The 15,170-nt window shown below is 25.1% G+C and overlaps 1 long non-coding RNA gene across 1 annotated transcript; it reads left to right on the top strand.

Moving 5' to 3' along the window:
• Positions 1–5,016: 5,016 nt before the first annotated feature.
• Positions 5,017–12,350, top strand: LOC114125148 (uncharacterized). The gene is made up of 5 exons (XR_007603572.1): positions 5,017–5,126; positions 6,950–7,158; positions 7,247–7,449; positions 7,570–7,660; positions 8,027–12,350. It is a non-coding gene; the product is annotated as an uncharacterized LOC114125148 (long non-coding RNA).
• Positions 12,351–15,170: the final 2,820 nt, after the last annotated feature.

Below are 15,170 nucleotides of genomic sequence, written 5' to 3'. Positions count from 1 at the left end.
AATATTATATGCGTTTGAATTTTAAATTTTTACAAAATTGTGTAAAGATAACGTTTTATACTCAAACGATTTTAAATATTAGTTTCTATTAAAAAGTATAAGTCGTAGGTACTTGTCAATTTCACCAGTTATTTAGATTGGAATTTTCTTTACATGTTTTAACTTTCAAAATATTTCACTAATTTTATTGTTTTTTTTTTTTTTTTGGGGCATTTTAAATATTTGTTTTTATTTAGTGTCTCATGATTTTCCCCAACCTCAAAACCTTTAGCGAGTGGGCACCGAATGACATGTGCTGAGTTGACTGCTTACGCCAGAGATTCCCAACCTGGGTGCCGCGAACTTTATTTAAACTGCCACGAAATTATTTAAAATGTATTTTTTATACAAAAGATTGTATATTAAAATTGAGAAATAGACAACCGCGAGACAATGATAAATTACAGGTTTATATATTGGATAAAATTGCACATTGGAAAGCACTATGACGGTGTATAATATGTATTTATATTTTTTAACCCTTTTGCAACGTACATTTTATTGAACGCATAAAGTCACAATTGTAGTTTCTAAGAAAAAAATAATGAGCGTATATTACGAATACAAAGAAAATGCCTGTCTAATGTTATAGTAAATATTATAATCACTGTAGAGCATAAACCTATAGTTTAAATCTATAATACATTGAGCGACGATGATTTAACAGCGATTTACTTTGAACGGTATTGCTATTAAATTATTGCGACAATAAGGTATGAACTCTTACTGTAAATAATATAATAATATTATGTCGTTCAATTAACATTATAAATAATTCCAACGAGTGAATTTAAGTAGAAGTAGCTGCTATTCTATTATGTATTAATATAGTATAACGTCAAAACGTATTTAAAACAAATAAAAATAAAGGCGTACCTATAGGGATTTTTATTTTTCATCTTTTAGGGTTTGAGTAATCGATAAACAAAGACCAGTTATATTCAGCAGATTAATTTTTGTATTGTTATTATTTTATAATTGGTACGATGGCGACGGATAAACGACCGACGTATAAATTACATCATTATTGGTTTCGTTTAATTAAATGTTTGTTTATCTTCAAATCGGTTCTAGAATGCTTTATTGGCTACTTACTAACATGCATAATTTTATGAATTTTGACAAAAATATGGAATTGAATAAAAAGAAAACCTTGGTATGTTGTTTTCAAAAAAAATTATTTATTAAACTAAATTATCATTATTTTTCTATTGAATCTATACATTTAATAGGAATCTATGCATATATACGTAGCAAATTAAAAAAATTGTATGTGACTTGTTTTGTCAGATCGTTTTGTCGTTTAAGATGCGGCTTATTTAATCTGCCATCTGCGTGTTAAAATATATTGAATGTCGCTAATAGGTGTATAACTACGCGATACTGTATACACGTTAAAATGGATATTAATATACAAAAAACTTGTACCTAGTTGATAATATTCTGATTTTTTTTTTTTAAAAAAAAAAAAAAACGATATAATATAATTTATATCTATATCATATATGACATTATTGTGTAATATTGGAATACAAATGTTTCTGTGGTATATATAATAATATGTATACTTAGAAGTACACCCACAATACAAAATATGGAAATGTCTCTTCCAAATTAAATAAGTATGCACTTTATATATACGTTTAATACTTATATATTTTATACGAACTCTGTTGGTTTTTTTTTATTATTATTTTAAGTTGCAAATTATAAAAGCGAATTTTGTATTATACTCATTATTATAACATGTTTACATGTGTACATAGCGCGTCGGCTGGTGGTCAAGATATGTCGTCGTCGTTGATATATCTTTTACAAATGATGTGCACATTTAACGACGTAATGATTTTATAAAGTAATTTAAGAGTCTATAATAATATTATAATATATTATTAGTATGCAAGTCGATTAAATCGTTTTTTTAAATAACGTCTACGAACGAGGATGAAAAACTGAATAAATAAATAAAATAACATAGGGTCACACGAATGGGGCTAATAAGATAGATTATGGCACAGGCTATAGATTTTTACACCAAGTCCAGTTTAAGAACGCGTCAGACAATATTAGCCTGTAGCCTGCAGATCGAACTATAGTATGATAGGTAGACTGTGCATAAGCATACTATTCGTTGAATATTTTTTAACGTGGGCGTGTTGTACAAAGCGTACCCAACGGTTCGGTCGGTTTGTGTGCGCAGTGCACATGAATAACGTGTTCAAAATAACAGTTCATAAAAAACGTATAGTTGTTATAATAACAACTCACTGCATGCAGTTGTTGTTGCTTAATCAGTGCACTTTTCTCTCTCTTTTTATCGATGTAATCACGGCCAAGGGTCGTCAGCGGGTGTAACGACTTAATGATCACGCGTTAAAGGCGTTTAAGCCTATAATAATAATAATGATAATATTGTGTGTACGATATATAATAGTGTACTTATATAATATTATACCTAAACAATGTCTAGTGCTTAACTTGCAACTGCTGACAGCCACTGTAGGAGTAACTACACATATATTTATAAATAGTTCCAGCTTAACTTACATAAAATCATATTTTTTATCATCATACAATTTTATGGAATAATAATAACACATAATATCATGTGACAATATACGGTTATAATTGATATTTTTTCCTTATATTAGCCATATTATAACTATGATATATTTGCATATTATTTTGTTCTTATTACTGATTTAGAAATTTCATAATTTATAATTTTAATAAAGATACAATATCACATGAATATCATTTACATTTTTAAAGTAGTTTATTAAAATTTAGTATAATTGAAATATATTATTTATTGTATCAATAATTATTGTCTCAGGATATTCAAGATAATCATTCAAATGATGAAGATGTTGGATTATTTATAGGGAAGAAGGTTGTCAATGAGGTAAAATTTAAATTTTTTACATCTCCTCGCATGCTTAGTATTTCTTATAATTATAAATCAGTTGTTACTTCTGGTAAAGACTTCTCTTACTAGCATGGCTTAAGCAATATAATTGGCTAAATGGTGATTTATATACATTTTGCATGCTTTTTGAACTCTCCCTTGATAAAGGTGGTGTGCATAGTGCATTTATGTAAGTACAAAAAGTTCCATGAACAGGTTAAATGTCATGTTAAAAAAGCTTGGCATAATCATTCAGTTCAGACAGCTAGTCAGACTAGCAGTCTTACTAAATTATATGTCATTGAATAGTTTGAATCACATAAAGCGCTTAGAAAATGTTATGAAAATTTTCTTTTTATTATCGAAGCATTAGAGTACCTTAAAGTAAATTGAAGTAAAGATATATCTTTGTAGGCTATTTACCTTTTAAATTCTATCTTTACTTCACAATTTATTATTTGCCTAAAAATAATTGAAAAATATTCTGCGATCTCTGTAAAATGTTTGGAACCGATTCTATGGGGAAACGATTGTGATATACTAAACGCTAATGAATATATTAAAAAACTCATAAAACATAATATTAGTAATGATAAAATTAGGAGTGATAACATTTTTCTGAGTTTAATGTATGATGTAAATAAGTACTAAATTGAACTTGACATTGAATCAAAAACTCCAAGAAGGTCATCAAAACAAACACTAAGAAATAATACCCCATCATCTGATCCGGTAGATTACTATAAAAATCAATTTTCATTACATACTAAGATTCATTAATTACATAATTAAATGACAGATTTGCAGAAGATTTCGAAAAATTTTAAGTTTTCTCAATCCATCCAAAATATATGAAAGATATAAAAAAAAGAAGAATTTATTACTAAATTAAAAAAATGAAGTCATTTTATGGAGATTTATTAGATAATGTAATAGAAGAAGGTCTTATTTAGTATAGTATCTGGAATGAAATATAAATTAGAGATAATACAGATTTTCTTGAACTTTTAAATGAAACGAAATTTTTACCATCAATAACAAATTGTATTTTGATAGCAATTATCCTTCCATCAGCTACTTGTAGTGTTGAAATGTCATTTAGGTATGTAAGAATTATGATTTATTAATCTGATTTTATAATGATTCTTCTTAGATATTTTTGTTTTTGCTTTATATAATAGCTCACTTAAAAAATTAAAAACATGACTTCGCAGTAGTATGACACAACTCCACTTGAATGGCTTAAAAATGTATTAATTGCATATTGAAATATATAATATAAAATTTTTCATATAGGTAAAATTTGTTTCGAAAACAAGTTTGGCATTAATCTATATATATATTAATATATACATTAACTTAAACAATGAAGATATAGACAATAGAACAATAAAATATCATCAGTATTCGAAATGTTTGTACTATCGATAATAGCAGTGCCTTTGAATCGCATGCCATGAATCTTTAATAATGGATTGAGTTATTTTATTGTAATTCGAAAACACAAAAACTTGCAACTTTTAAAATTTCAACGTACTTTATTATTATAACTTTATACCTACAGTGCCAATTTTAAATTCAGTTTTTTTTTTATCGAAAATAATGGTTTAAAGTTTAAGTTTAGTTTAATTTTTAAACTATGAAAATATGTAAATAATATATTTTTATTTATTTATTTTGCAATAGTTTATACACACATATTATAACTACTGTAGTTAAAATTTTTCAGTAGCTTATTATACTAATAGGAAAAATAACTCGTAATATTATAAAATATATTTAATCCAATTAGATTAGATAATTAAAATAACAAGTTATGCATCATAATATTATAATAACTAAATTTTGAATCAATTTTTAGTTTAAATAATGACGTATTTTGTTGCTCATCTATTGCATAATGATTGATTTGTGGATATCACATAATACCTATCAATCACCCTTAATTATTTTGTATTTACTGACAGTTGTATTCATGTATTGCTTAATTATACAACCCAAATGAATAATTAAAATGTCTATTAACATTTTTTTAATAATTTGGGGGTAATGACCTTGTTATATGACAACCTACAACCTATATAGGTTGTAAGAGATATGTACCTAATTAAATATTTTGTACTTTAGTTGTGGTTTGTAGCATTTACTACGCGAGTTCCTTTATACAACAGGGTACAAAGTAAGTACTCATCATTATTGTTTATTTTTTGAATCAGTTAAGAAAAAGAAGTTACGGAATATCGATTTTTTAATATCTAGTTTATAAAACCTGTTTAATATCTCAAGTTAAATTAATACTGAATTTAATAACCCTCCAGTTGTATAATTTATTCATTATATTTTTTAAGATATAACAAAAGTAACTAAGGACAGAATTACATAGCTGTAAAAATTAAAAGACTTTAACTCTAAAATTATTGATAAATAAATATGAATAATTTTATAAATAATTAAATTGTACAACATGGTTTTTGACTACGATATTATGCAAAAAAATGCGACAACTCGAATTCCATTCTATAATGCATAAGACATGATGGGAGTTATTTTTAAATTTGAATATATTAATTTATACTGATAGATCGTGATTACGAGTTAAACTTTTAGTGTTTATCTTAAGAGATCTTAAAAATTGAAAAGTAAAAATTTTTTAAATGTCTTAGTAGTATATAGTTTAAATAATCGAATAGAGCTTATCAGTAAAATATTCTTATAAAAAGTAATCATATTTTATGTATTTTATCAGTTGTTGATTTTTTGTTTACTTTCATAATTAATTATAACTTTTCTAAGAATAAAGATACAGATAAAGTAACACCTTTAAAAATTTAATATCAATGGTATTAATTTCATACATAAGGATTTATTATAGGATTCATGTTAAATATGTATGTATTCGCTATGTCACTTACCAAACCGTCTTATTGTAGAAAAATTTTATAGATTGTAGTTTTATTTCAATAAAATAATCATAATAAAAACAAAACTACTTATATAACACTTATTAATTTTACTTACTGTATAAAAAAAATCATATTTGTTTGTTCTTAAAGGATTATGCAACGAGAAAAAAATAATTTATTAACATCTTTAATACCCCCCCCCCCCCCCCCCCAAAAAAAAAGGTCTAGACTCTATAGTGAATTGGTATAGAGTCTATGTCACGAAAAATTGTAACAAAAGTTTAATGGTTGCCATGGTTGCCCATGTATACATGCCGTGCGAAATTTAACAGAAAAATTGTTCTTGAGTGAATTAGTGAAAGCTGGATGTCACAAAAAAGTATAACGGTAAAATATGGCTAAAACTATCTTAGAAAGGGTAAAGGCATATTGAGAGCGTTAACGAAAAAAAAAAGACTAGCAATAAAAAAAGAAATCTCCAGAGAGTACTACACAGCTGCAAAGAAAACTGCTTGACCATATTAGATGTTAACATAGCAATATTAAGTGTCAGGTGCAAACTCTGACATACACATTTTTATATATTTTTTTTGTAATAGTAGGAATGAAATCTAAACTAATTGTATTTTAAAATATATTAATCGATACTTTTTATTACGTCACACAGTGATCATACGTATATACTTGTGACGTCAATGGTGTTCACGGATGACTTATACCACCGTATTATTTAACACAAAAGAAGCTCTTAATAAACACTTTTTTTAACTGTAACCAAGTAATAGTTTTTTTTATGACATTAGATATAACATTTACTGGTACAGAGAAAATTTATAAAAAATAATAAATTATTATAAATTTTATGTATTCCAAAACATGGAAATGTATGAAAAAAATGTACACATACAATAATCATTATTTTTCAAACATTTGATGTAGTTTTGTTAAAAATTAACATAATAATTTTCGTAGAAATTTAAACAACTCCATTTTCATTAAAACTGCAGGTATACCTAGAATTTGAAATATCATTTATAACTTATTTTGAAAATATAAGTATTAAAATTATTAATGAATTTCGTGGTTGCAAAATTTTTAGTATGGAAGTGTCTCAAGATATTCCCACAACTTCTAAATATTCAGCGGGCTAGCTTAAAATGACAACTACCGAGTTGACTACTTACGCATTAGTTTCTTTTATTGTGGTGTTATGGCGTTATTTGAAATGGAAATGCAGACACTTCGAAAAAATAGCATCGAAACTGAAGGGACCGTCATCATATCCAATTATTGGCACAGGACTAAAGGGTATTGGTACACATTAACGTAACTCTAACAATAATAATATTAAAAAACAATGAATAATAAAATATGGCTCGTGTTCTGTTTTTTTCAGAGTTCTCAGGTAGAATTAAACTGTTCAACAGCTATGGATGCAAGCCGTGTAAAGTGTGATTGGATCCAAATTTTGGCGTAACCATAATGAAGCTAGAAAACTTACAAATAATTATTTTAATAAAAAAACCATAAAGATTTATTTAAATGAATTACAGAGATAAACTTGTTTGATGAAAACATAAGTGGAATGATGGTGTGAGAGTAAGAAAATGAAAATATATGTGATATATTTTACAAATATTCGATATATAATATGTAGACGTGTCAAAACATAACGGAAATTCAATAGCTATCTAGTATTTAAACCTTAATTTGTTTCAGATAATATTAAACAGTTCCAAGACCTTGATAAATCCAAGTTTTACAAATTTTTTTAAGAATACTTTCGGTGAAGGCTTGATTTCAGCACCAGGTTAGTGTAAAAGAGTGTATTCTTTGATAATTTACATGCCATTTTTTATGGCTCCCAATATTTATTGATATTTTATTAATAAATTGCTCTAGAAAAATAGTCATAATAAAATGAAATCCATATCGCAAAATTTAACGTCGTGAGAAAAAAAAATTGAGCTTTAATTTTTTACATTGAAAGTGGTTTAGGAAAATTTTAAAATAAGGTCTCATGTAAATTTTTTACAATTTGTAAAAACAAATAAAGAATCAAGAAAAACAGAAATATTTATACTATTTATACGTCATCATCATCAAATTTAACTTATAATATAACTCACACAAAAATTTATTTTATTCAATATTATAATTTTAAAAATGTTTATAGTTCATAAATGGCGATAACATCGTCTTGCTCTCGACTTTAACGCCAATCTTCTTGATCAATTTTTTACTATATTTAACGAAAAAAACCGAATTCTTATTGAAAATTTAAAGAAGGAATTAGATAAAACAAAACTATTTGATCTTTTGGACTATATAATGCATATTAATCTTGAAATAAATTTTGTCGTAAGTATTTAAATATTTAAAATATGTAGTTTTATTGGTATTTACATTTTATTCACTACATATTATATCAATTCATGTAAAATTTTATAGTTTCTAGAAACCACAATAGGTTACAATCTTGACACTCGATTAAATAAAAAGTCTGAATTTGCTGAAGCATGAATAAAGTAGTACAATGAAACGAATAAATACAAAGAATATATTTTAACATAAATTTATTTTTAGATCATAGGAATTAGATACCTTGAGAAATATCAAACCATGGTTATGTTCCGATATAATATTTTCGATTTACAGGAAACTTATGAGGCTACAAAATATCTACTATCTCAATTATGTGATATTAAATTATAAACAGATTTATAACTGAGAAGTTCTGATGGTTTTCCTGTGACTATTCGACAGATAGATAGAAAACCTACGTATAAAAAAATAAGAATATTGGAAGGAAAATTTGCGATTGATAATATTAATTTATATTATCAAAAAAAAAAATAACAAGATTAAGCTAATGAGTAGTTTGTAAATGGTTTTATAAAAAAAAGTGTGTAAATTTAATTTTTCAGTACCGTATCGTACTGTCATTGGTTATAAATACAATTGTACAGTATAGTGTATAATATCTTTTATAGACTTTGTTTGTAATCATTAACTGCGTTTTTCTATCAATTGTCTCGTTACTCTTAAAAAATGCGTCGCGTTACCGCATTATCGCGTCCCCACTTGACGTTCCGTGATCTTATACCATGATTTAATAATGTTAATACCACTTGAACTTAATTGGTACATGATTCTAAAATATTGGTTTATTTTAAGAATCTATATAACATAAAATAAAATATACTTTATCATTATGAAGATTATTGAAATTTTAACAATAATTAATACACGTCATAAAAAAATGTAATTGTAACTCTCCATTAGGAATAGTATAAAAGTCAGCCTTTTTGTGAGTGGCTTCGTACTTTAAATTCTTATTTATTTTATGCCACAAACTAAGATATAATCTTAGTCCGTGTTTTATGCTAACAATTAACTACGATTAAACGGCGTTAGCAATAGGCAATTTAACATCATTCATTGTTATGAATTCATTTTTGCTATAATATTATCTAAGGCGTACATTAATTTTAAATCAGATTAAATAAATTGTAAAAAATACAACAATTATCACTATTAGGCATACTGTATTACTATTTAAAAAAAAAATTAAGTTAGATTTTTATTTGAACCTTATATAGAGATTACTTAAAACAAGAATATTATTATTATAAAATCGTATACTTATTTCATATGTCTTAAGAACTACAGCTATCAATAAATTAAGATGAAAAATACAGAGCAGTTATAGTAGTCATTTTTAAATTTAGATAATTTACATATTTTTTTTTTTTATACTTAAAAATATTTTTTTTTATTTTTAATAAAATACGAAATCAAGTTTTATTGTAACATAAACCGATAAACTTAATGAACAAAATAGAGAAATGTTTCTCTAAGAGGATGTCACTATGTCAGTGCACTATTTGTTTTCTTTCTCTGGCCTACCCACAACATACACATAATGCATTTACGCTGAATCATTTTTTTTATGATTTTAAGTTATCTTAGAATGAGAACATCCATTAAAAAAAAAAGATAGAGATAAATACTTTTGAGGGAATGATACCTATATCTATTTGTCTAAATATGGTCTCAAAAAAATTTAATCCATTAAAATGTATAACAATATTTTGTTTATTTTGAAAGTAAAAGAACAATAAAATATGAAATTGAAATGTTATTCCTTAAAAAACAGTAATATCTATCTCTTTTTTAATGTGTGATTTTACTCTAAGATTACTAAAAAAGTATAAAACAAATGATTCAACTTAAATGCTTTCTGTCTGTTACTTATGGGCCGAAAAGAAAAAAAAAGTGCGTTGATATCCTCTTAAAATAAATTTGAATAAAATTATGAAAATATTTGAATAGAAAAATATTCATACTCACTCCTTATCTTACTGTATAAAAAATGTATGTTACTTTTGTTTTATGTCCATTTTTTTGGGCGTAGTCTTATGACTTTTATAAGAAAAAAATTTTAATTTGGAAAGTGAAATAGTAAATAATATTTAAAATAAAAACATAAAAATAATGTCGAATTTTGTTTGCCACGTCTTTCTTATTATACGTTGAATTAAATATGTAATTAACACCAATAATGGGTAAAATATCTACTGTATGAATTTCCATCTCATTTAAAATAATGAAATAATATGACATCACAGAGACATTTTAAATTTAAATTGCACATATCTGGTTTTGCATATCTGATAATATTGTATAATACGATTAATGAAATATTAAAATGATATGATGGTGTGTTTATTATGATATATAACTGTAATAAAACATGTACTATTTTAGAGGTTAACAACATAAAAGTTGTTCGCGAGTCATTGGATAATCAATAAATAAATCAATTATTATCATATCTTATATAATTAATATATTGTTGCTATAGAAAAAATATATCCGATCGGTAAAGTAGATGGTATGAAAATCGAGCTACAACATATTCAAAAAAAAAAAAACACATTAATACAATATTAATTGAGAAACCAAACAACAAAATTTAAATATTGCTTAGAATAAAACATTGTGAATAGTTTAATGAAAATTTAAAAATGTAAAACTTTATGCATGTATGGTTCTTAATAATTATAGTTATTCAATTAAAAAAAAAAAAATCTATGGAAGTCGATCTTCAAAGGTGAAATATATTTTTATTTTTTAGTAGTTCGTGACCAAAAAATGTTTGACCACCCTCGATGTACAGAAATAACATACATTTATAAAATTAAACAGATCAAAAAGATAAACTTTATTTTAATTACAGTAAAAAGTATAAACTACATAATTTAAATTGATTTTAAATACCCTTTTTTTAAATTACCTAATACCTTTTATTTTATTAAAAATATGAAAGACGTTTTCCCAATAAATCTCTTCTAATATATTATTTGCAATATATAAAACAAATAGTCCTGACAATTATTCATTTATCAATGAAGATCTTAAATATTTTTTCACCTTCTTTAAAAATAATAAGAACGTTGTTTTGACGTATTTGAATATGGAAATAAACAAAAATATCTCAACATTTGGAAGTGTCTTATAATTCGTGTGTCAATCGAAGATATAAAAATATTAAATTAATTAATATCTTTGTTCATCCAATCTCAAATGCATCATATTCACTGTTCATTGAATCTAACTTATTTAGAGCCTTGTTTGGTATTCGTTTTATTATTATTCAAAATACTTTTCTTATATCTAGGTAATTCTTAAATATTATTATATTTATAAAACGTGAAATCTTCAACGGAAAAATGTATTTACGACGTAAATTACGTATACATTTTACAAGAAATTAATTAATACAGTATTATAGTCGTACTTCTTAAAACCATTTTCTTTTAATATTAAAAATATATATTAATTTATCTAGAATAATTTAAATTTAATCACTTTACATGAACAGAGAATATCAATGCTTAAGGTCTAAAAATGTATTAAAAGGTAAGTTTACAAGATTCAAATGTCAATTATATCTTAAGGATTCACTTATTTGACTATCATGTATACATATTAATGAAATAAATATTTTACATCATCATCTAAAATTGTTGCTTGCATTTTAAGACACAACCCCTTGTCTTATCACTTTATCGAAATCAAATTTACTGGCACCCCTTTTAACTACAAAGGTTATAGCAATGCTCATCAACAATTATAAAAATACTTAAACGAATAAACATTATTTTGGTATACAAGACTAAATTAAAATTAAGGTTTAGCTTTGTATTGAATATTTATATTATGTTCAGCCTTGAGTAAATTATAAAATTATTTTATGTACTGTTGTTAAATTACTGTTTGTACGTTGTGACAAAAGTCAAGTTCAATAATATATTGTTATTAATTCTGGTTTTAAATCATACTACTTAAGTGCACCGATGTGTCGTATATTCATCAAATGAATGTATAATTGTATTATAAATCACTTATCAACCTAGGTCATATGCATTCTATTGTAACATTTTAGCTTCAAACATTTAATCATTTTTAATTACAAAATAATTGCAAATGTTCATAATTGGTAAATGAAATATATTGATTTTAAAATGTTATGCGTTTTTGTTGTTGTTTTTTATCAGATTTTGAAGTAATTCAAATATAATTTTTAACTTTTGAATTATCAATGTAGTTTTGTCTTTTGTTGAGGAACAAATTATGTGTAGACAATTGACATTTTTGATATATTTTTTTTTTTTTGTATAAATGTCAATAAAACATTTTTTGCTTGATCAAAAGATTTGAAAATTTAATCCCTGTATTTTATTATTATTATTTTCATTGATTTTTATTTATTTTAAAATTGATAGGTATGTGTACATGTAAATTAATAAAGACATCGTTACCTACCTATTATAATATGAGAATTAACAAAAATGATTATTACCGTAAGCTGAGCTTGTTGTGGAGACAGTGGTTCTTAAAATACTTCTCGTAATACCTACTGATGATAAAATAATAACAGTGAAGTCGTTTATGGTTTATATAAGAATAATCAGTTATAGAATACATATAACTATCTGACTGTAATAAAGCTACAAAAAAAATTACCTATGCTAGTTATTTATTTTTTTCGTATCATTCTCTTATATTATCTAAGGCATTAATGATATATATATATTGATATATGTTATGATTCATTTATTATCAGAATTAATGGCGTTTCTTTTTCCGAATTCCGTTCTATGCATATGAGTTAAATACGTATAAGGCTGTTTCACTATTTTTATTTTTATATTGGTTATGACTAATGTTTGAATTTAAATTATTGAATATCAAGGAAAATCATATTTGAAAATACATGTCGAACATATAATTAAGCTAAATTTATATTTTATATATTATAAAAATACAGTGGTCATCCTATTTTTAAAAGATATTTTAAATAAGAGTTTTTAATAGTGGTATAAATTAAGTTAAGGTGTATATTGTTGGCACTGCTCCAACTCTAAATACTATATGAATATTCAATATATTAACTGTGCAATAGTTATGGAAACCATTCTCATTGTGGTGGGTGAAATTGTGTTTCTAAGAGTTTTAAATTTATGGAATAATAATCTAATCTTTCTAGTTGTATTAATAATATAATTTTGTCATTTAAGGTTAGCGTCCATGTTATTAGCTAGATATTTTAAATCATGGACTGGAGAAATAGAAGTGCAATTAAGTTTACTGTTATCTCTAATAGCAGTCGTTGTATTTATATTAAATTCATTACAAGCTTTGTGCTTTAAGATAATTATTACCAGTGGTTGATTATAAAGCAATTTTGTTAAATTAAGTTCCAGGAGGTTATTGACAAACCATTTTTTGATGATACTTAATACATGAGTTGATTTATTATGAATACGATTTCTATTCGTATCATCTATAATAATTTATGTTACATCAGAAAAACTGAAAATTGACTGATTACCTTTAATACTCAATAAGTCATTAATGTACAAAATAAAAAGAGGAGGGCCCAATACAGCATCTTGCCATCTTGCGATAGGTTTTATTAAACTAGATTAACGTTTAAACTATCATTTACTATAACTTGTTGAATACGATATGAATTTTCCCTGTTACCGTTCTGTTATATTTCAGCTTACAATATTGAATGCTCAATCGAATCGAAAGTTCTTTTCATATATAGAAAAAGTCTTATTAATGCTAAATTCTTGTCTAATTTTCTATAAATCCATCCCGACGGTAACGGTGCTAAGCGAAATAAAAAAAAATCGTAGTAGCCACGAACGTATAATAACAGGAGCCTGTGTTTTACCATTGAAAAACCGTCAAAAAAAAAAAAAAATTTAGTATTAACTAAATCTTTAAACTACATGATATAATATGGAAACGAAGTAAAATGCCATTTTATAATATTACAAATACCTATGACGATAAATAAAATCAATTGTGATGTTAAATACTTAGTCAACTTTTTGTTTATACTTTATTAATTATGAAAAAAACTATAGTACTTATTATTTGTATTTATTCAAGTATACTTCTATATCTACCAAATAGTTAAACAAAAATTTTTTATGCAAAACCAGTTTTCGACCAAATTGATTTTTTTTATATGGCTGTAACTCAAAAACTAATCTCTGTAAAAGTGTAAATACTTGAAATTTTCACTAAATGCTTAGATTAGTGTTATCTATAAACAGTTAGATGAAGTGTCGATATAACATGTTGGAAGACCAAAAATACTTGAACATTGAATAGGTAGGTATAAGGGTCCTTTTGAGTTGTTCTTATTGTAGTTAAAAAAAATCAAAAATCGTTAGTCACAATTTTTTTTTATAAGTTTTTATGGTACTTGTCTAATATGTTATCTACCATAAATATTTTATAAATCGTAATTTTATGATAATGTAGTATGATATCTACCGTATGTCTGCATACTGTATATTATATATTATAATATTTTAAAGTAATTCGAAATGAAGAGATACGTGGTTTATTACCAATTGACCAAATATGTACAAAAATTAAAAACCAAACAATTTGTGGTGGTGAGTTGAAAAAAGTTCTGAAAAATTGTCGAAAACGTGATTCGGAAGGTAATATTTTGAAAACGATGCACAAAAAAAGGGTGCCAAATATTTTACTCCATACGCAAAAATAATTACCTTTTTACGTATATGGATAAAAATGGGAAGTGTAACAGTGGTTTAACTTGGAGCGATCAGAAATAAGTTTACAATGTATATTATAACCTAACCTAACCTAACTTCACAGTATAAAAAAATGACAACGAAAAAATTCTGCATAATAAAGTTAAGACAATTTAAATTTGTAGATAGTAAATACGTGTTGATATCATGCTTCACCCAAGGCTAGGCATT

This window comes from Aphis gossypii, chromosome 1 (assembly GCF_020184175.1).
Source record: "Aphis gossypii isolate Hap1 chromosome 1, ASM2018417v2, whole genome shotgun sequence".
Classification (NCBI taxonomy): domain Eukaryota; kingdom Metazoa; phylum Arthropoda; class Insecta; order Hemiptera; family Aphididae; genus Aphis; species Aphis gossypii.
The sequence above is the reverse complement of the archived record's forward strand: the minus strand, read 5'-3'. Positions and strand labels throughout refer to the sequence as shown.